Genomic DNA, 22,001 nt, shown 5'->3' with positions numbered 1-22,001 from the left:
TCTCTAAAATGTGCAACTAGTTCCTAAAGTACTAGTCCTGGGTTTTTTAAAAAAATTGCTTAGGTTTGCACATGGACACTAGGATAGTTAAGACAACACTTCTGTTTCAAACCAGGAATGGCTAACATAATCACAAGGACTTTTCTGTTTTTGAGAGAGTGATCCTGAGGCAGAAAAAGGCTTAGCTTCACAAATGAATTTCTGCACAGCTGCTCAAGGTTTTGCATTTAGGTATGGTATAAACATATAAGTAGAAAACCTTGGGAAATTGAATATTAAAGCATGAAATCTATCTCTTCCCTTGCAACTTTTGGAAAGTTTTTTCTTATGCATAGAAAATACTGAGCATTGCTTCTTTATTAATTATTATTGTTTAATTCTGCCCTTCGTTTCTAAGAGTCTCAGGACAGTCTCATGCTCCTTCTCCCCATTTTATCCCCACAACAACACTGTGAAGTTGGTTATATTGAGTGAAAATGGAAGATTCTATTCACTTATCATGAAGTCTTCCTTCTCTGTGGTCCCGGAGTGGTCCAGTCCTCATTCGTGGGATCTCAGCTCCTCCTCTTCCATTGCAGGGCTTAACAAACTTGACCCGAAGGGGAGGTGCTGGATCCTCAGCAGTCAGTTCTTCTGCCAGCTATCCTACCTCCCTAATAACAACTCCAAGAACAATAGAAGAGAATATCTCTGGGGAAAACAAAACCGTCCCCTCCCTCCAGAGCTTATCCTGAACCCTTCCACAAGGGGCTCTAGCGAAGGACCCAGTAACCGACACAGTGTCCACCTCCAACTCCAAAGTCTCTGGACAAAGCTCATACCCTGGAGGACCGCCACAAGGGTGACTAATACTTTTGTGAACACTCTGGGCGAGGACTTTAAGCCAAAAGGCAGAGCTCTGTACTGGTAATGATGCCCGTCGTAGGAGAAGCGAAGAAACCTGCGGTGCCCCTTGGCTATAGGAATATGAAGGTAGGCTTCCGACAGATCTATGGAGGCCATGAAGTCTCCCCTTTGAACAGCTAGCAGTATGGACCTCAGAGTCTCCATTCGAAACTTCTTTGTAACGACCGACTTGTTTACCCACTTCAGGTCCAGAATTGCCCGAACATCTCCGTTCTTTTTGGGCACTACAAAGAAGACGGAATATACACCTTGAAACTTCTCCAGCCCCGGTACCGATTCGATGGCTCCTATCTGAACCAGATGATCGATGGCCCTTAGTAGTGTACGATGTTTCTCGAGAGATTGAGCTCTCTGTACCTCCAGGAACCGATGACAAGGAGGAGAAGAAAATTCTAGGGAGTAACCGTTGGTAACTGTGTCCAAAACCCATCTGTCCGAAACCGTTTGATGCCACACGTGGGAGAATCTTTGAAGCCGTTCCCCTATCCGCTTGTCAAGTATCAGCTGGATGACCACTACCTCAACCAAAGTCCTGGTGGATCAGCTCCATTTTACAGACCCTGCAGATTTGTAATAAATCCTGCAGGGCCGTGATTTCAACTGTGAGCATGTTCCTTCAGCCCGGGGCAATTTGTTATGGATTAAGAACATTATGTCCAGAGATTAAATATTTATTTTTATACCACTGATTACTTAAGAAGTTCCTGGTTGCCGGTTGTGACTTCAGCAAACTAACCGGATTGGTTTATTAGGAGTAACTACAGCAGAACAGTTGTGGTGAATAATATATAAACATGAGATTAAAGATCATTAGTGGCAAATGAGATTTTATTGAGTCTCTCTGGTTTTGTGATTGTGATTCAAAGATTGTGAAATATGATTCCTGTGGATTATAAGGGTGTTAGGATACAGTTTGCTGATGAAGAGCTCTGGAAACAGCTTGGAGAACTAGCTCACCATCCCAGTTGCATTGCTACACTGGATTTTTAGCATTTTCTTAGACTGTATGAGAGTTGTTTTGAAGTTTTGTATATTTATTATGAATACAAGATTCATAGAAACTTTGTTCTGAAATATATAGCATTTTTTGTATACAACCATACAACTAGATTTTTTTCACATGGTTTTTGTATTAGATTTGTATTGTGTTCAGACACTGTGTCCTTTTAAGAATGTTAAGGAGATGTTGTTCAGTAGAGAGTATAGCTCTCTGGAACACATACAGGGAGACAAAGTCCCACAGATACATGTGTCCCTGGCCACATAGGGCTTTGAAGGTCAGTACCATAACCTTGAACTGGATGTGGTACTCAATTTATCATTCTGATGAATTTTTAGGATTTTAACAAATTAATGAATATTTTTAATGCTGTTACCCACCCTGAGACTGCCTAGGCAGGATGGGTGGGATATACAGCCCAACAATAAAATGAAAAATAAATAAATCTAAATTGTAAGGCAGTCCCACATATCCCAGCATTAGTGAGGTGGTTGGTCAAAAGGTTATAATCAACCATGTCTAATGCTGCTGTTAGATCAAGAAGCAACAGCAGCACCACCCTGCCTTGATCCGGGTGCCTCCGGAGGTCATCCATGAGTGCAGCCAGCATGGTCTCCATCCCCTGAGGTCTTCGTCCCATAGCCAGCGTGAAAACCCAACTGGAATGGGTCCAAGATATACTGTAAATGCCATCCAAGAAAACCATTTTCAATCACACCCTTGCTGCTTCACTCAACATGTGTTGAGTTTGTATGTCTACTGATAAGCAAGCAAAACATCTCTGCTGCCCATTCTGCTTCTGTCAGCTCACAATAACCTTCTTTTTTCCAGCAGAATACAAAGATCTTTCCTTTCTATTAGGCATTGTCTAATTATGTAAGGGAAAAAGTGATTAACTGATTATGATGAATAAATTAATCTCTGAGGAGTTGTATGAATTCAGACATTTCTAATTAGTATGATTTTCATGGGGCATCTCAAAACATCCTCTGTTCCTATTAGCAATGATTAACAGAACAATAAGTAATTTTTGGCAGCTCCTTGCAAAATTGTTAGAATCAACCTGGGAGACCTAGATTAAGGATTCATGAAGAATTTGCCACTGATTGATGATGAAGCAGTGACAAGCACCAAAAGCTGCCCTGATGAAGGCACCCATGTCTAATGATCTTAATAAGGAAATCGTGCAACTAGCTTCAGACATTCTGTCATCTCCTATGAGCTCTTCCCTGATTTCAGCCTGCTCACTCAAATCACAATGGTCAGTGAGTCACAGGTTAGCGGGATATACTTATGGGTATGTTGACTACTAGTTTTGCCTTTAGTTAAACCATTATTTTTTCCTTGTAAACTAACAAACTTCTATATGGATCTATCACCTATCTGTCACTTTACTGTGTCACATATTATATGCTATAAATACTTTATCATAGGTTCATCAGAGTAAATAATTCAATGCTTTCTTCTCTCTCTTACTTTTTGTAGATCTTTGCTTTACAGAATTTGATTTGCAAGTTATATTTCTTGGCTAAGGAATTTGACTCATTCATTTCTAATCACACCCTCCCAACCCACCTCCCTCCAAGAAATGCTTGGTCCCCTCCCCCCATTTTATGCTCACAACAGTTCTGTAAAATAGGTGAGAGTGGTAGGCCAAGGTAATTAGTAAGTTCCATGGAAGAATGGGGTTTGGACATGACACTCTGGCCCTCTAGCCTGATACTATGAAAGAGAGAGAGAGACCCCACTCCTGTCATTTCTGGGAGTATGTAGCGGATTTGTATGTAAGTCTACATGCCAGATTTCATTGTAACATTACAAGCATAGACAGCTTCAAGAGGGGATTGGATAAACATATGGAGCAGAGGTCCATCAGTGGCTATTAGCCACAGCGTATTGTTGTAACTCTCTGTCTGGGGCAGTGATGCTCTGTATTCTTGGTGCCTGGGGGGCCCACAGTGGGAGGGCTTCTAGTGTCCTGGCCACACTGATGGAACTCCTGATGGCACCTGGGTTTTTTTGGCCACTGTGTAATTCAGCATGTTGGACTGGATGGGACATTGGCCTGATCAAACGTGGCTTCTCTTATGTTCTTACAAAGCTTAATGATGGACCTAAACTCAGAAATTATTTTCAGTGATAAACTGAATTCTGGAGGAAATGTGGTTCTGGCAAATTCAAAAGGAATAATGCATATCTTATTCCCATCAATCGTGTCAGTAATGGTGGTCCCAGCACCTTTACTTTCAGCAAGTAAAATATTGGTCTCATCAAGGCACTGCAAAAGGTCTTTAACATATAGGAGGGGCTGTGACCAAGTGGTAGAGCTTGGAACCTGGGTGGCCTAACCTATAAAATCAGGGATGTACAAACAGAGGACATGTGACTCTTCGGCTTCTCACCACTGCAGCTAGGTTTGGAATGCCCTTTGGGCACACAGATCCCCTTTGATTCATGCAAATAAATAAACTTGGCCTTTATATAAAATCATCACAAGGAAATCAAGCATGGAAGAGCAGAGAGAGAGAGAGGGAGAATGCTAGCCTTCCAAGCAATTCTTATTAACCCCCATAGTCATGCAGCCATTTGCAGAACACAGATTTGTTCAGTATGGAGCAGATTCAAAAAAGGTATTTTTGTGTGCCAATATGAGAAGCACCCAAAAATGCAGCCCTAGCTAAATCAGCTTGCCCTGAGGAAAAGTGGGCAAGTTATCAGCTCCACAAGGGAAAACTCTGTCTTGGGAGATAGATCTCTTGACTAAATGCTAGAATCTCTGCCTTTTCTGATTGGCCAAGACACACAAATGCCTTAGTCCAACACCAAAGTTCTTTATTTATCTTTCCCCAAGAGGGGGGGGGGAAGGAAACCACTGCACCACTGTGAGGAAAAACCCCCTTACAGAACATCGTACTCACCAACTTAGTTGCCAAAGCACCTGGAGAAGTGACTTGCACACTTCTGGCCAGAGAGTGTGGGCAAACCTATCCAGGGGTAAAAGGGACTTATGCAGTACAAGCAGCCATAACGCTACGAAGGCACTCAAGACCGGTATAAGAGTGCCCACCAGGAGAACGGATGGCTTCCCATCGTTCCGTATGGCATCCATCCATCCTAGCCATGGAGCGGAGGAGACTGCACCGCCAGGAGCTATCCAGGCTAACAGTTTTGAAGCACTGACCATGGAATCCACTGTGGAGGGCTAACACCACACGCAGCCATCCTCCTACCAGGCCTGACTCCATTCCAGCGAAGCGGATGGCTCACGTACGCGCCAGATGTCACCAGTGCCTGCAAGCAATCTAGCCAGGAGTGGCTAATCGTCCAACCGCCACTGTCTTTGTCTAACGGAACTCAAGGCAAAGACGGGTGCCAAGGAGAAGACAGAAGAAGAGGAAGACCATCTCAGCCAGAGCCAAGTTCCTTTGTGTACACTGGGTGTTACCTAGGCCATGATTTGACTCTCTATTGTCACCCTTTTAGATAAGTCTAATAGTCTTAAGTATCTCCCCACCCAGTAATCTCTTCTATTCTTCTCACCAACTGTCATTTTGGAGCCTCCCCCTGGTCCATTTCAACCTGAAAGTTCACTCAGGTATCCAGGATCCAAGCCTGTCCATTGGTCAGGAGCAAGCACCCAATTAGGTGTCACCAATGAACTTTCTATTGGTTGTCGTAGTAGTCCAGCTCTTATGGTCACTACGAAACCTCCCCTTTTTGGGAGGTCATGCATTAGCTGACCACCTTCCTCCTCCCCCGTACCTCCCATCCCTTAAGGGCTCAAGAGAGTCCTTATAACCTGTGGACTAGCTACCCACAGGTGTGCTTCTAGCAGTATCCCAATTCCGCTACATAGATCCATCCCCAATTCCTGATCAGTTTCGGGTCCCCTCTCCCACTTCCTCGCTCATTGCTATTGGAGCCTTCCTTGAAGACTACGATCGGTAAATATCACCCTGTTCATCTACCCATGTCTTTCCCTATCTCTCTATCTATTTTTCTTAGGACTCTGTGTATGATTTTATGAGTATTTTATCTTGTATGGAAGCCTATATTTTTCTTAATAAATTTTAATTGTTTTACTTAATTAGAGTCCCTAATATTTTAAGCATTAATTTCTGGACGTGGAATCCTGTATATACAGGTAAAAGATCCTGATTAAGCCAGTTACCCACCTGACAATTCCCCAACCTCATTTTGAGGTCATTTTGGCTTACACCACATAAGGATAGCTGGTGAGATTATCCTTGAAGGGTCCAATCCATAAAAATTTAAGAATGCTTAAGTACCACTGAAATAAGTAGGCATTCAAAACATGATATTGGAAGAACTACCCAGTTACTTCAGTCAGTTGTTCTTATCCCCAATGCCTTGGACATGTGATGAAGGCTACATACCTGCTGTAACCTGTCTCTGTGAGTAAATTATCAGGGCTGATATACAAAAAATACACTCAACAGTATTGCAGAACATTCTGCCAAGGCAGTAACATAAATAGTACTGAACACTGGAGTATATATGATTTGTGAATTAAAAACAAAAACAAAAAACTTGTGTGCTTCCTTAATTCAAAGCAATCATTACTGGAAGAGGGAAATATGGTAGCCGGGTCATCCCACTAGAGAATGAATAGTCAACTGCAAAATATAAACCTATGCTTTTACAACTTGAGTGCACATGTAATTTAGCATTGTGTAGGTTTTAAATGACTATGAGAAATCAGAACAGCAGAACCTTACAGAAAAGGCAGCCAAGTGTTTATTAGTTCTATTCAAATTATTTTTAGAGAGAAAGGATCCTGGAGCTGATTGTCAGAAATACAGCAGTTCAGGCCAAATAAATGCCTACTTGCACAAAACCATTCAAACATCAAGGCACAAAATAGGGAAAATACCATTATGTGGAAGATGACCAACAATCTTGCAGTCTAAGAGGAAAAAATGTATAACTGATGTAGGCACATTGTAGGTTAGGCACAGAATGAAAGTATCAAGTAATTAAGAACACAGAAATACATAACTTTTTTAAAAACATTGTTTGGTGTAGTGGTTAAGTGTGCGGACTCTTATCTGGGAGAACCGGGTTTGATTCCCCACTCCTCCACTTGCACCTGCTGGAATGGCCTTGGGTCAGCCATAGCTCTGGCAGAGGTTGTTCTTGAAAGGGCAGCTGCTGGGAGAGCCCTCTCCAGCCCCACCCACCTCACAGGGTGTTTGTTGTGGGGGAGGAAGGTAAAGGAGATTGTGAGCCGCTCTGAGACTCTTCGGAGTGGAGGGCGGGATATAAATCCAATATCATCTTCTTCTTCTTGCATTCATGATGCTCAGCATGGCAACCATAATCCACAGAATTTAGGAATTTAGGAATGAATGATGTGCAAAAAGACAATAATTTCAAAAGGGCTCTTGAACCAGCAAAGCTTTTCAAGATGACAGAAGAATTATTAAATGTCTATGAAAATGGAAGGGGGGGGGGACTTTCAAGCATCGATTGTTCAGATATCTAGCTTGTATATGCATAACCTTCCCCTACCACACTGAAAGCTGTAACAGCTTGGCCTTTTTTTTTTTTTTAAGTCATGCATAGAATTTTCTGTAAATAAATGAAGCAAGTTAGTTGTTACTGAGTGAAGGCAGACAGATTTTAATGGCCTGATAGTCTAACTGCTACCGGTGTGTTTCTTGGTTCTAAGAGTAATAATGCTGGGGTTGCATGGACTGGATTGGAGCCAGGGAATGTTAACTCTTTCCAAATGCCATTTCCATGGCAGTCAATGCTTCCCCACCCCCAAAAAAATTAGAGAGGGCAGTTTTGGCCAAGGAAATGGCACTGGGGTCCTAAAACCCTAATTGATATCAGGGATCTCTCCAGCATCACATACATTCTGGCCCCAAGGTGTTTTTAAAGTGTTGCAGCCATATTTTTCAATGGGCTTGCCCCCTCAAAGTGTCTATAATATTTAAAGGCCCACAACTATGTATAGGTAGGACTAGTTGTTCTTAATGTTAAATCCTGACTAGATTTTTTTTTTTTTTGACATATGCATCTGGCCTTGCCCATATGGTTGCACGTCTTTAAAGATGAACCTGGGGAAAAGTGGTTTCCCCAGTTTGGCTGTATTCAGTCTGGGATCCTCACTTGGCGACAGCTCAACCTGTGATTCTGATATTTGTAATTGTGGGTTTCAAGGACACTAGCCTTGCTAGAATGAGTAGGTGGCCCTGTTTATCTCACTTGCTACAAAGGGACAGAGAGGTCATCATGAATGGCTGTACACATGCACTTTCTTATCCCAATGCAAAGGATACAAAGTCTGTATATAAACAGGCATAATTTTAGGGATTTATATTTTGGGTGAAATAATGGAGAGGACAGAGTGAATTAGAATTGAACTAAATATAGTCTTTATTAAGAATAAATTGGCAAAAAGAAGACAAGAGAAAGCAAGCATGAAAGAAGGGGCACAAAAATGCAATGAACTGTACCAAGATTTGGGGAATACATCAAAAGGCTAATGAACCCTGCACATCTTTTATATAATAAAAGCCCTGTGATGGAGGCTGAATCTGTCTCTCCCATTGGTTGTGGAGTGTACTCCATAAACCATTTGCCCATCAACCATCGCTCAAGGTCTGTTGCATTCCATTGACTGAGGACTGAGGCACTGTTTCACAGAGGAGAGAACGAAAGCCTTCCCTCGATTGGTTGATGGAGGGGGGAGGAGGGAAACTGCCACAGAAAGCCTTCCTCAATTGGCACTGCTTTGCAGAGGAGATAAAGCCTTCACTCAATTGGCTGAGGGAGGGAGGAGGAGGGAAACAGCTACAGAAAGCCTCAATTGGCAGAGGGCTCCTCCCCTCTTCCTCTGAGGAACCAAACAGCCAGAGAGACTTAGATTAAAAATGGCATCCCTTGGTAGCAGAACAATGACATTTTAATCTAGGTATGAGAAAGGGAAAGAGAGAGGGACCTCACTCCTGTCTTTTCTGGGGAGAATGTAGCAGATTTGTATATAAGTCTACATGCCAGATTTCATTGTAACATTACAAGCACAGACAGCTTCAAGAGGGGATTTCACTCTAAGCTGCCTCACAGGGTTGTTGTGTGGATCAAAAAAGGGAAGAGGAGAATGATGTAAGCTGCTTTGGTCCCGACTATGGGAAAAGACTGTACTTATTCTAGGTAGAGGCTGCAGAGAGGGGGAGGAGATGGAAAGTAATCTACCCCATCTCTTTCCCCCATCCCATCTTTCTCAATCTACCCTCTTCTCTGATAACCTTCCCCACATTTTCCCACTTTCTGCATTTCCCTTCTCAACATTTGCCTTCTTGACATACCTTGCCTACCTCTATCTTTCTATTCTCTCCCCAGAAACTCCCCCGCTAAGGCTATGATGCTCACTCACAGCAAATTTCTAGTGCCCATTGTATTTCTCTTCACGATGGGCCTTATTACTAGTACACAATAAAACACAGGGGAATAGGCCACTTAGAATCATTTCCACTTAGAAATGATTCTAAGTGGAAGCTGTCTCACATACTTGATGTGGCCTCCAGGATAAGAATCCACCTGTGAGGGGTTGTGTGGTGCTGTTCCCACAATGAGAAGACACCCTCTATCAGCATTTTCCATCAGTAGGTGAAGACTTTTTGGTTTTGTTTGGCCTTCTTCTCTGGTTCTAGTGGGTTTTTTAATTATTAATTTCTTTTTAATTTTAATGTTTTAAATCATTCTAATGTTTTATGTGCACTGCCTTGGGGATTCTGATTGGGTTGAAAGACAGCATAAAATATTTGAAATAAATAAAGGGAGGTTAATGGTATGGAGGAAGGAGGCAAGGTACAGGAGTTCCTTTTAGTGAGGCCTGAAGGAAGGGAAGGTATCTGGAATGAAGAACACAGAAAGCAGTGTTCACAGGAGGGAGACACCTATACAGATTTTGTGCTAGGGCTTGTTCTGGGTGGAGAGCCCTTTTGCCCCAGGTGCTTCTCTCCATTTTTGCACAAGCTGCCATGAAGCTGTGAGTTGATGCACCATTCTCCCCCAGCAAGCAGAAACTGCTTGTAAGAAGATTTTGCTTGCTGCGGGAAAGTGGCACGCCAACTTGCAGCTCTGCAGCAGCTTGTGCAAAAACAGAGAGAAGCACCGGGAGCAAAAGGGCTCTCCACTCAGAACAAGCCTAGTGTGAAATCGGTCCTACTGTATTAAGTTGGGAAAGGCTATGGTATGTGTCGCAGAACCTAGCCTTGACTGAGATGTGTGCCATCTTTCCCACAGGAAACTGGCTGTTTGCTCACAAAATACACTTTAATTGCACAAAGACAAATCGTGGTCCTCTGGTTTGATACAACATGGAATCTCTCTGTATTTGTGGTTATACAAAGCCTTAGGACTTTAGATAGTTTGAGTCATAATGGTGGTGGTATGACTTGATATGAGGTGGAGTAAGCAAGTAATAGTTACAATAGTAATTTTTATATTTTTAAACTTTATTAATTCATGTAATTGTATTATTTAAACCATTGCTGTCTATTTTAACCGAATCATGCTTGTCATGTCTGTGAGCCGCCCTGAGCCCGCCTTCTGGTGGGGGAGGGCGGGATATAAAAATAAAATTTGCTTTGCTTTGCTTTTGCTTTTAGAACTTCATTTCCATTGCTGTTGTTTAGTACAATGCCCTGTGTTGCCTTTGTTGCTAATTGTGCTCTGCTGAATGTCATGCTACCATTGGCAAGTGCTGGTTGATACATGTATGGTTAATATAGAGGCAGTTTTGCTATAGCCTCTGTGTGCTGTTGCTATCTTTTTCAGTGCCTTGGGGTTGACTATTTTGTGACTTTCTTTTTTTATGCTGGGAGAGCATAGGTTACTGACTGGCTACACCATCATCACATTAGAGTCAGCAATACATTGACATCACAGGGCTTAGAATTAGACACTAATGATTCAGAAGATAGGAAAACTGGTCCACATTCCTCCAATGCATGGAATCATTATGCCTCGATATGACTCTCTTTGAACTGCTGGATCTCAGTGATTCCTTACACAGTTACATAGTTTAAAATCCATGTCAAGTTTACAGTTATAAAAAGCAAATAAAACATATGCATTAAAATGTCATTTTGTGTTGCCTAGTGCACAGAACAGGCCCTTCACTGTCTTGAATAAAACCACTGCCCTCCTCTAACAGCTTCTACTACTACTTCAAACATATAGAGTGTTTATAATCATATGTTCTTGTCAAGAGTTTCCTTCAGAAAGTTTTCAAGACATTAGAAGATTAAGGTCCTTGTGCTACATTTTGTGAGGCCAAAATGTCACCTCTGAGAATCAGAGTGAGTCAAGCATTTCCATCTCTTAATAATGCTCTCAGGAAACAATGTTCACTGTTTAAAACACATTAGGGGCTCATAAATGGATAAAGTGAAGGCTGTGTCACTTTCCTGGAGTGTTATCATGCCAGAATATGCAGTTATTTGTGGTGAGGGTAGGAGGTGCAACATCTCCAGTGCCAACAAAGAGTTGCCTTGTCAATGGCTGTTTTGGACAAGACTAAAATGGAATGCCTGAATTGCACTCTCATCTGGGTTTATTGAAAATAGACATTTTAATGGATGTTGAACTAACTCTGTAGACCTCAAGACTTTATCTTTCTTTAGCCTTTAAACACCACCCTATAATTCAGTACTACTATCAGCTGCCACCTCTTTCATTTTATCATCCACAGGTGAATACATTTCTTGAAAACATGATTTTTAGGTATTTTATGCAAGTTAGAACTGTCAGAGAACAAAAAAGAAGAGGAAAATGTATGACAGTTGTTCAAGGAAAGGGCATTTGTAACAGTGATTTATACTTTGCTACTAAGTAACAAAGGAGACATTCCTAAAGGCCAAATCATACAATCACTATGGAAAAGTGCTATTATCTAAGAAGGCTGTACCTAAGACAGGTTCTTAACAGTACCTCAGCAGTATGGGAGTCTCAATGTCCTTTCTGTAACATGAGACGTGCAAGATTATGCGCGAGGATATAGAATGGCAACTTCTCCATATGCCAACAGTAATAAGAGAAAATATGCCAACAGTAAGAGAAATCCTAAGCAGGTCTACTCTGAATTCTACTAAGGTTTATTCAATGGTGCTTACTCCCAGGAAAGTACTCTTAGGATTGCACTGTCATTGTTTTGTATCTGGTGTGGGGGGAAAAAATACTATGCAGGTTTTTTCTACATGGTCCATATTATTCCAGCAGCAGGCTAAGAAACAGTGCTGTTTAGTTTCCATACTGTCAAGGTATTGTAAGAACCAACCCTAAGACATTTTTTCAACATCCTAGTCATGCCAAACATCAACATAGCTCATTATGAAAGCCACCACGGGGTAGTGGTAAGAACGTTAGACAAGGATCTGGGAGATACAGGTTTGAATCTCCTCTCTGCCAATGCAATTTGATCGGTGATGACCATAGGCCAGTCACTATCTTTCAGCCAAACCTACCCTCATAGGATAGGTGTGTGAATAAAACTGATTAAGGGAGAATGATTAGGTTGCCTTGGGTCCCCATTGGAGAGAAAAGCCAGATGTGGGTGGGTGGATGGATGGATGATAGATGATAGATAGATGATAGATGGAAAGAAAGAAAGAAAGAAAGAAAGAAAGAAAGAAAGAAAGAAAGAAAGAAAGAAAGAAAGAAAGAAAGAAAGAAAGAAAGAAAGAAAGAAAGAAAGAAAGAATCAGTCAATCATGCAATCAACAGGATGGGACACCATGAACAGTGCAATAGGTTTTAGATTACAGAAATATGAAAAAAGCAGGAATCTGAAATGGAGTTGAAACAAAGCTAAAACAAAACTTTATCCAACATCCTACCAAAAAAGTATCAAACTGTGATTATATTTATATTTTTGTAAAAAAAAATGTTGTTAAAAATGCTGTGTTTAGATCTGACCATTCTGGGGACCTCTCCTTGTTTTACCTTTCTTGTTCTTCATTCATTTCCATGAAAAGCATGGTATGATATCAGATATACTAATTATCCAATATCAGAAAATGTGTCTCTCCATGTTTTGTCTATGAGGAAACTGAATTTGTAAATACTGTGAATTGATCAACTGATTTGATTCACTTGACTTTATTATTTGATAAATACCCTAATAAAGATTATTATTTGTAAAGTTACATAAAACATAAGAGAAGCCATGTTGGATCAGGCGAATGGCTCATCCAGTTCAACCCTCTGTGTCAACACAGTGGCCAAAAAACCAGGTACCCCCAGGAGGTTCATCAGTGGGACCAGGATACTAGAAGCCTTCACACTGTTGCCCTCTCCCAAGCACCAAGAATACAGAGCATCACTGCTGAAGCCAAATGTCTAGACTCCAGAACATGTGGGAATCCATGTGAACTAATCTGTTGTTAGAGAAGGAGGTATAACAAAATAAAAGCACACATTTCTGGATTAAGGTAAACTTGGAACAAATAGCTTAATAAAGATTTGAACTGTAACTTCCTCACCTTGCTCTTCTAGTAAAAAAAACAAACCTATTGATAGTACTAGTGTCATAAGGGATAGTTTTGCTATATTTTATTTTTATTATTTCAGTAGATTTAAGGAAGGGGGGGGGAGAAATGATACATTCTTCCCACAGGTAGCCCTTCACTGACATGTTTGTGACTTGACACTAATCTAGTGAGAAGCATTACAAAGAAACCTTGATGGATGCACATGTGAGAGCCCTAGGGGAACCAGGAGCCTTCATTGTTATCAGCACTGCATAATACAATGCTGAATGAATTAATTATGATGATTGCTTAAAATGTACCTTTTTGTGTAATAGCACTAATTATCAGCAACCCTTTACAATGAGTGGGTAATCATTTGTAATTCCTCCAGCATTCATTGTGGTAGCATTAATCATGATGAGCTCATTTGATTTTAATGTGGATATAACACATGATGCCACAGGAATTCTATTGTAATCTAGCAGTAAATAAAGCTCACTTACTGTTGAGTGTTATCAAGAACTCCTTTGTTAGACAATGAATGTTGGCTGGTATGCATCTTCCCATACTGCTCAGTTCTCCAACCACCATTTGAAACATTCAACATAGTACAATCTCTCACTAGTAGCTGGGAGAAAATTATGTTGGAGGCCAGCTGGGAATTCCTTTCCTTTTGGACCAAGCTGAATGAAGAACACTGACATGTTGGTGTTGAGTTGTCTTTTGGTTCAATTTAATCAGTGGTGACACAATATAAAACAAAGACTGTACAGTTGGTAAAGATTCACCTATATAGCCATTGTATTCATTATGTCTGCATCCAATCATCTATCTATCTATCTATCTATCTATCTATCTATCTATCTATCTATCTATCTATCTATCTATCTATCTATCTATCTATCTATCTATCTATCTATCTAATCTTCAATATAAATATAATCCAACATATGAGAGGGGGGGATTTGATGTAGATTTCACCCAATAATTTAATCTTGTGTGAAACCAAAATAGCACTTTTGTATTTTTTGTGTGTGTGATTAAAATCATCACCCACTTTTGCAATTTTTGTCTTTTTTCAGTACTGCTCTTATTACGTACCATTCTTTCAGGTACAATTTCTTTAGGTAACATCCTTTTAGATACCATTTTTCTTCTCTTTTACCTTCACAATAGTTTGTCTCATGTACCCACCTCTGATTCTATTAGCCATGATGTTTCATTTGACTTTATTATGTCATGATAACACATCTGTCATTTGTAAACAAAGCCATGTGTATTGTAACAGCAAACTGAATAAGACACTCTTCATTTAGATCTGATCCAAGACCAATGGTTGTAAGAAAATAATACTCTTCTGCGCTATCAACTGTGCATATAACGATTTCATTCCTACTGATGGAAATTAAATGTAGTTAATGATATGTTTATTGCAGTTAATGACATGCTTCTTACTAGCATTGTTTCAACTATGACAATAAAGAGAATCTGTCATGTCTGTGCTGCTAACTGTCTTTGTACACAGACTTCCATCTCTTAATACAAAGGAAGTCAAGTACCCCAGACTACCATTAAAGATGGTATATCTGGGGGTTCTGTTTTCTAGAGGGGATTCAGTATTCTATCCCACAGTTCTTTCTTAGATCAGATAACTTAGTAGTTAGCCTTGTAATACTATAGTTCTCAATTACTTTCTATTTGTCATCCATGTGGACTGCATCTGGACAAACTTGAGTCCAGGCAGATGGTTGAAACAACCAAGTCAAGTGCCCTCAGAACAACAGGATTGCATTAGATGGTCCTTTGGCCTTTTCTAATTATATGGAGTATTCAGGGGTCATTTTGTAGAGAAAGAGGTGCCAGAGCTCATTAGCACAACTCATTTGCATATGCCACACACCAGAAGGTGTACTAAATTATATCAACTCAGCACCTACCTTAAAATGCTTCTAGAATTAGAATTGTCATAAGAAACCTTACTCCATTAGAGTTTGTAGAAACTTTCGGGATCAAGTGCACTTGATCCCGAAAGTTTCTATAAACTCTAATGATGTTACCAGCCGTGAAAACCTGAAATCTTTGGTAAAATCTTACTCCCTTCATACTTTTTAAATTACTTTCTCCTATGTGGCCACAGTGGCATGATGAAGATTTCCATCTGTCTGCTTTATATATTTTGGGTTTTTTTCCCATTTTTGGTAAGGAAAAATATTAGAAAGCTTGTCAAATTTCTCACAGAGGCTTGGAGCCCAGAAGCAAGGTGTTTTTTGTTTTTTTTTAAGGGGGGTAAGAAATAACACAATAAAATTTAGAGGTTCTGGAGCTCTGCTTCTGTGAGCTCCTGCCCCAAATGAGTCCTGAGAGTATTTATTTCCTTTTTCTACTTTTCTCTTGGGCCCAGCACTGGACACAGTCTTTGCTTATGATTCTCTATCATTACATAAGTGGATTGCAGTTTTGGTAAAAAAAACCCTTTCTCCTAGAAGACCAGATCTCAACTCATAGGGTATGGTCACACCTCACATTAAAAGCATGTGTGAAGCACTCAAATTTGAACAGCTGAATATTGATTCGATGCAGGGCCATTCAGATGGGCATCCAAGAATGCGACTCATTTTGTTGTTGAGCGTTCAGACATCCAATACTATCACGTGATCAGGTGGTGATTTCTGGGAGGGGGGTCCATTGAACATGCGCCCAACTGTTTGGAGGTGGGAAATCAAACGTTACTTCAGAGGGGGGGGGAGTTTCCAGAAATCCTCCACATTGAAAAAAAGATACTTTTTCCTGTTCTAAATAGTGGGATAATGTTTCCCCCTCCTTTTCCGATCCTGTGTTGATTGGAGAAGCAGAAGCATCACCTCAGATTCCCGGATGATCTGGCAATGCACATGTCTGCTGGGGCTTTAAAAAAAAAAAAGGTGGGAGGCAGTATAGCGCGTGAGCTGTCCAAACAGGAAAAAGCCGATCTTGTGCAGCTTTTTTGAAAAAGGACTGGACTTTATGTGCTGTCAAATTAATGCGCCATAGATGCGTAGCAAGCCAGGATGACACTAGAATACGCTTGATTGCCAGATGTGGATGTCTGAACGAACACATTTAATCCGTCAGCGAGACAGAGCTGTATCGCCACTAATGGTACGTCTGGCTGCACCCATATTTACTCTTTCCTTTTCTATGGAAAGTTGTGCATAGTATACAGTAATTAATTACACCACAGATCTGTACCTTCTATTCATCTACATTATACTTTGCATCTTAGGTTTGAGGGAGCAGGTAGCACCACTCAGGGATTCGGCTTTTGCCCTACAGGTTGCCACTTGTTTGTTGCTGCCAATGTTGTGAAGGAACAATGGATTTGACTGGCTTTCACAACCTGTGATATCTACAGGTAGGGTCAAGGTACTAAGTACTATCACTGTGTCTCCACATCAATAAGGAACTAATAAATAATGTCCTTACTTTATTTTATAACAAAGCAAAACAGTTTAGTTTTGCAAGGTGATCAGGATTGTGGATTGCAGAATAACATGACTACTTCTCTATCTGGACCAGCTAACTTTTGATTTGAAGAATACTGGCAGTGGCAGTGAATAGAGCTAGAGCAGAACCCATTAGGTTGGGGGTGAAGCCAGTCAGGGTCTAAAATTTACCAGATTTACCAGATCTTCATATTGGTAAACTGAATAGCATAGATTCGGTGTTAAGTGTAAACCACAATATCAAACACATCTACCATTTTAGCTTTAACCTCATTTTATAGACTATATGGCCCAACAAAGGTGGTAAGACTTCCTTCTTGGCAAGATTTTGCCAGTTTGGTGAAGCATTTTGTGCCTGTGAGTCTTTAGCACATGATTGTAACAGCAGGACTTTGCTTGGCTGTACATTGTTTGGTTGAGGTTTTTAAAATACCCATTCTGTTACTTTAATTTTTAAAATATTTTTTAAAAAGATGTTTTGACTAGAGCATTAAAGTAGAATAGATTATATATGGTTTTACTAGTTAGGCCAGTAAAATATGGGCTGTTTGGCAATACTATTCTGTCTCTATAGGTAATCATCATCATCATCATCATCATCATCATCATCAACAACAACTAGAACTTTGGGCAAGGTACATGGCCTTCTGCAAGTAAAGCCCAACCCAGTGGGTGACCCTGCTCAATTGGGGATCACATCATGGACATAATGACCTAGCAGAACAAACTAAGACGTGGCAGATTTACCTGAACAGGTGCACCATTTGGACCACTATAAAGTAATCTCCAAATTATATCAGTAATAATAACGTTTGCAAAAATATCCTCCATCTGAGCCCTATTGTAATATATTCTTTTTTTTCTCCACAAGGTAAGAGTTACAGATATCTCTCTGCATTATTAGTGCTTGAATACTGCTTGAGGGTTCCATCCTATAGAAAATTCCTCTCTGCAAAAAGTATCAGGATACTGCTGGCAAGGATGAGATGGACCACGACAGCACAGGGTGCATTCCAAGCTCATTAAAACCAATGAAGAAACCCCCAATTGATTCACTAGAATTAGGATTGTACTATAGCTAAATTTCTCCAACTGCTCTGCTAATACAAGCCTCATTAATTTAATGTTCACATGCAGTGTTAGTCCTGAGGGTTTCCTATAAACATTAAATGGTTTGTGTCTAGGCTACCCTTTTTGGAGCTGTAATATTCTCAAATATCAATTTAAACTAAGCCCAGAAAATTTCATAGCAAGAATCCCTAGTTTTCAATTGCTATTCTAACCACTAGAATGCCTTCTCTTGGCATAGCAACTGATTGCTTTATCTAAGAAACAGAGAAAGAAAGAAAGAAAGAAAGAAAGAAAGAAAGAAAGAAAGAAAGAAAGAAAGAAAGAAAGAAAGAAAGAAAGAAAGAAAGAAAGAAAGAAAGAAAGAAAGAAAGAAAGAAAGAAAGAAAGACTTTGCCCCACAAACTTAAGCTATAGAATATAAATCTAAAATGATTTAGTATGGGGAATTTTAAAAGAAACTACAAACTGAAAATAATATTTGGATGGCCATTCTACCTCTTATGATTCTGAACAATATATATATGTACTTTGGGAATGACACGAACACTGGAAAATGATATTTAAATGTATTTTATGTTAGTACCCACTACTTTCTAGATGGACTGAGAAATCTGGCATACTACAAGGCTCTTATATAGCCAACTTGTTTTGCCTCAGCTTAGTTGAGTTATTGTTAAATAGTTTTGGAGGTTTTGCTGGCCAAATACTATTATTTTAGTATGTTAAACAGTGTTATTAGTCTTTCACACAATGATTAGCCCTGAAGTGGCATAGGCTCATGGGACTCAAGACCTATAACAAAACAATGCTAATATTCTTCAATGGCTGTAGATGTTTCCTTGATATCTCCTAATTGCCAAGAGGTGATTTCCTTCTAGGCCTCTCCAGGGCTTTTTTTTTTGTAGCAGGAACTCCTTTGCATACTAGGCCACACACCCCTGATGTGACCAATCCTCCAAGAACTTACAGGGCTCTTATTACAGGGCCTAGTGTAAACTATTGGAGGATTGGCTACATCAGGGATATGTGCCCTAATATGCAAAAAGCCCTAGGCCTCTCTTATTGTCATGTTGAAGAATGTGACGTTTCTGGGGAGATAGGGTATGTATGTATGTGAAGAAACAACAGTTTAGGAGAGACAGAGAACAAGCCATGCTTTGCCTGCAAGTAAAGCACTTCAGGAGTAAAGTCTCTGAGATGTGCTGTAGGACAGTTGATTTGCTACTCTATAAAAGTCCTTTGTCTTGGCTGGCACTTTACCTGTGCATCTGTAAAGAAAGCAAAGATTACCAAGACCCAATGAGCCAGCAGTGTTTGCCCCTGAAAAGGAACCAACTGAAGAAGGGCTACCCCCAGGATTTCATGCTGCTCAGCATGTAACAATTGGATAAGGGAAATCCAGTGAGAACATGTATGGCTTTATGTTGAATTTCCTGATTTCTCTCATGCTCTTAAATAAGGTTTTGGTCAAGATTAGCAGTTGTAATGACAAGAAGAAATCCCAAATTCATACCTTTCATTATCCTATTTGGTTGCAAGGCTTGGTTGTGTTGCTTGGTGCTAATATATCTTTCCTTACAAACATGCCATTAACTGGAAATTTCTTGAAGTTCAGGAGAATGTACTCTCAGACTTAGGGTTGCCAATCCCCAGGTGGGGGCAGGGGATCCCCAGGTTTGGAGGCCCTCCGCTTGCTTCAGGGTCATCAGAAAGCGTGGGGAGGGGAGGGGAATGTCTGCTGGGAACTCTATTATTCCTTATGGAGATTTATTCCCGTAGAAAATCATGGAGAATTGATCTGCGGGTATCTGGGGCTCTGGGGGGGGGGTTGTTTTTTGGGGTAGAGACACCAAATTTTCAGTATAGCATCTAGTGCCTCTCCACAAAATACTCCCCAAGTTTCAAAAAGATTGGACCAGGGGGTCCAATTCTATGAGCCCCCCAAAAAGGTGCCCCTATCCTTCATTATTTCCTATGGAAGGAAGGAATTGAAAAGATGTGCCGTCCCTTTAAATGTGATGGCCAGAACTCCCTTTGGAGTTCAATTATGCTTGTCACAGCCTTGATCTTGGCTCCACCACTAATGTCTCCTGGCTCCACCCCCAAAGTCCCCAGATATTTCTTGAATTGGACTTGGCAACCCTACTCAGACTTTAGATAATCTGTTATGGTGTTGTGAAATGATATCAAAGGAAAAGAACATGGCTGAAGATATTCTACAAGCCTATTTACTTTCCAAAAATTTCTGAAGTGGGGGGCTGATGTTATTTGGTTTACCATTCCCCATAGATGTAGCAGAAACTGTGCCACTGACATAGAACAGACAACATGATTACCCAAAAGCCTCTAGATTTTTAGCATTTCTTTCCATGCAAATTTCAGATCACAATTTTAATTGGTAAATTGCTCTGAATACATCTTTCTCTACCAGTCTACACATGGAATTTATTTTTCTTTAGCACTTGTATGACAAATATACCCCCAACAGTCCATAAGTATGTTAGTGCATGTGTGTATGTGTTTCCATCTACCCTTTCCAGAAGATAAGAAGGAAGAGGCACAAATTGTTCATAAGGTATGGTATCTGTTGCAAAGAAAAACCAGGACTGTTACATAAAATGCCTTTCCTCCCTGTTTTCTAAATGAAGTTGTTCAGAAAACAGCTTAAAAAAAATCTTTTGCAGACTGCCTGTATAATCCATTCCATCAATTTAGTCCCTTGTAAAGTCACCCACAATTATTCTAGAAACAAAGCTAGTACTGTGTCAAATTGTAGGCTATGAAATAAGTCTGTTAATGAAAATACAGGCTAGGAGTAGGAAATAAGATTAGAGGTGACATATTGTTCTCAGCCATGAGGCCTTCTTTGGGCTGTAACAAGGGGAGGCGGGGTGGAATCTCCAGCTATTCTGCTCAGCCATCATATCAAGCCTCCATTTGTTGTGGAATTCAAAAATAATTGTGACCTTAGGGCTACACACAACAGTATGAATTAGAGGCGGGTAGCTATGAGCATTGCTTTTGCAAGCAACCTGCAGCTCATGTAGCTTGATGCTCAAAAGGAAGCTTGCAGTTAAACAAAAGCATACTAGACATACTGGCTTTTAATATGTACCAATGTATACATATTTTAAGGGACCTAGTACTATTATAACTTCTGGTAAATGACCTATATTAGTATTCAGTTATGGGAAGGTGAAGCAAGCCTCATGTGAGCATACAAATCATACTTCCAAAAAAACTTGACACCATCTGCAGTAAAATGAGGGCCATAGATTACAAGTGTGTTTGCTGAAGGTATGGAGCCCTTGAAGTCTTTGGTGAAGACATGGAAAGTGGGAGATAAGTTGTAAATATTTAGACATGAAGACAACTCTCAGACTAGACTGATTATAAAGGGAGGACAAATATATGGGGTCTTTTTGAACTCCAGCCCAGAGAACCTTCAGAAGTAGTATCTCAAACTTTTTTTTTTGCAAAAGGGTTCACTAACAACAAGCATTGTTCTTCACAAAATGGGGGGGATCTATTTAATATTACTGTTGGATGGGTTTGCACATCACAGGCAGTACTCATGTTCTGTGTAGTTGCAACCGAAACCAAAAGTTGTATTTTGAGCCTGAATTGCTACAAGAATTTGTTAGAGTTTAAATTTGACAGATTTTTAAAAATTCATTGTTGCTGCTATTTATTTACAGCAGTTTCAGTAGGGATGTTATGGGATCCCCCATTTTTATTTATATATAAACATGTTTATAAATCTTTGTTGTTTGGATATTTATTTAAAGTACTACCTTACCTGTTGGAATGTCTCTCTCTCTCTCTCTCTGTGGATACCTTAGAAGGCATGTAAAATAATAAGCCAAGCAACACATTGTAGCAAGTATAAATTTTACCTTCAGCTTAACTTTCAGACCTCCAAAGCCAGCAGATACAAAAATATCTGAATAATAATTCCAGAAGATGTTCAGTGTTAGGCTTTGGAAGGCTTCATGGGAAGCAAAATGAATTATTGTAAGGCAATAGCCACTTTGTATT

Source organism: Heteronotia binoei, chromosome 2 (genome assembly GCF_032191835.1).
Source record: "Heteronotia binoei isolate CCM8104 ecotype False Entrance Well chromosome 2, APGP_CSIRO_Hbin_v1, whole genome shotgun sequence".
In the NCBI taxonomy this organism is placed as follows: domain Eukaryota; kingdom Metazoa; phylum Chordata; class Lepidosauria; order Squamata; family Gekkonidae; genus Heteronotia; species Heteronotia binoei.
The sequence above is the reverse complement of the archived record's forward strand: the minus strand, read 5'-3'. Positions refer to the sequence as shown.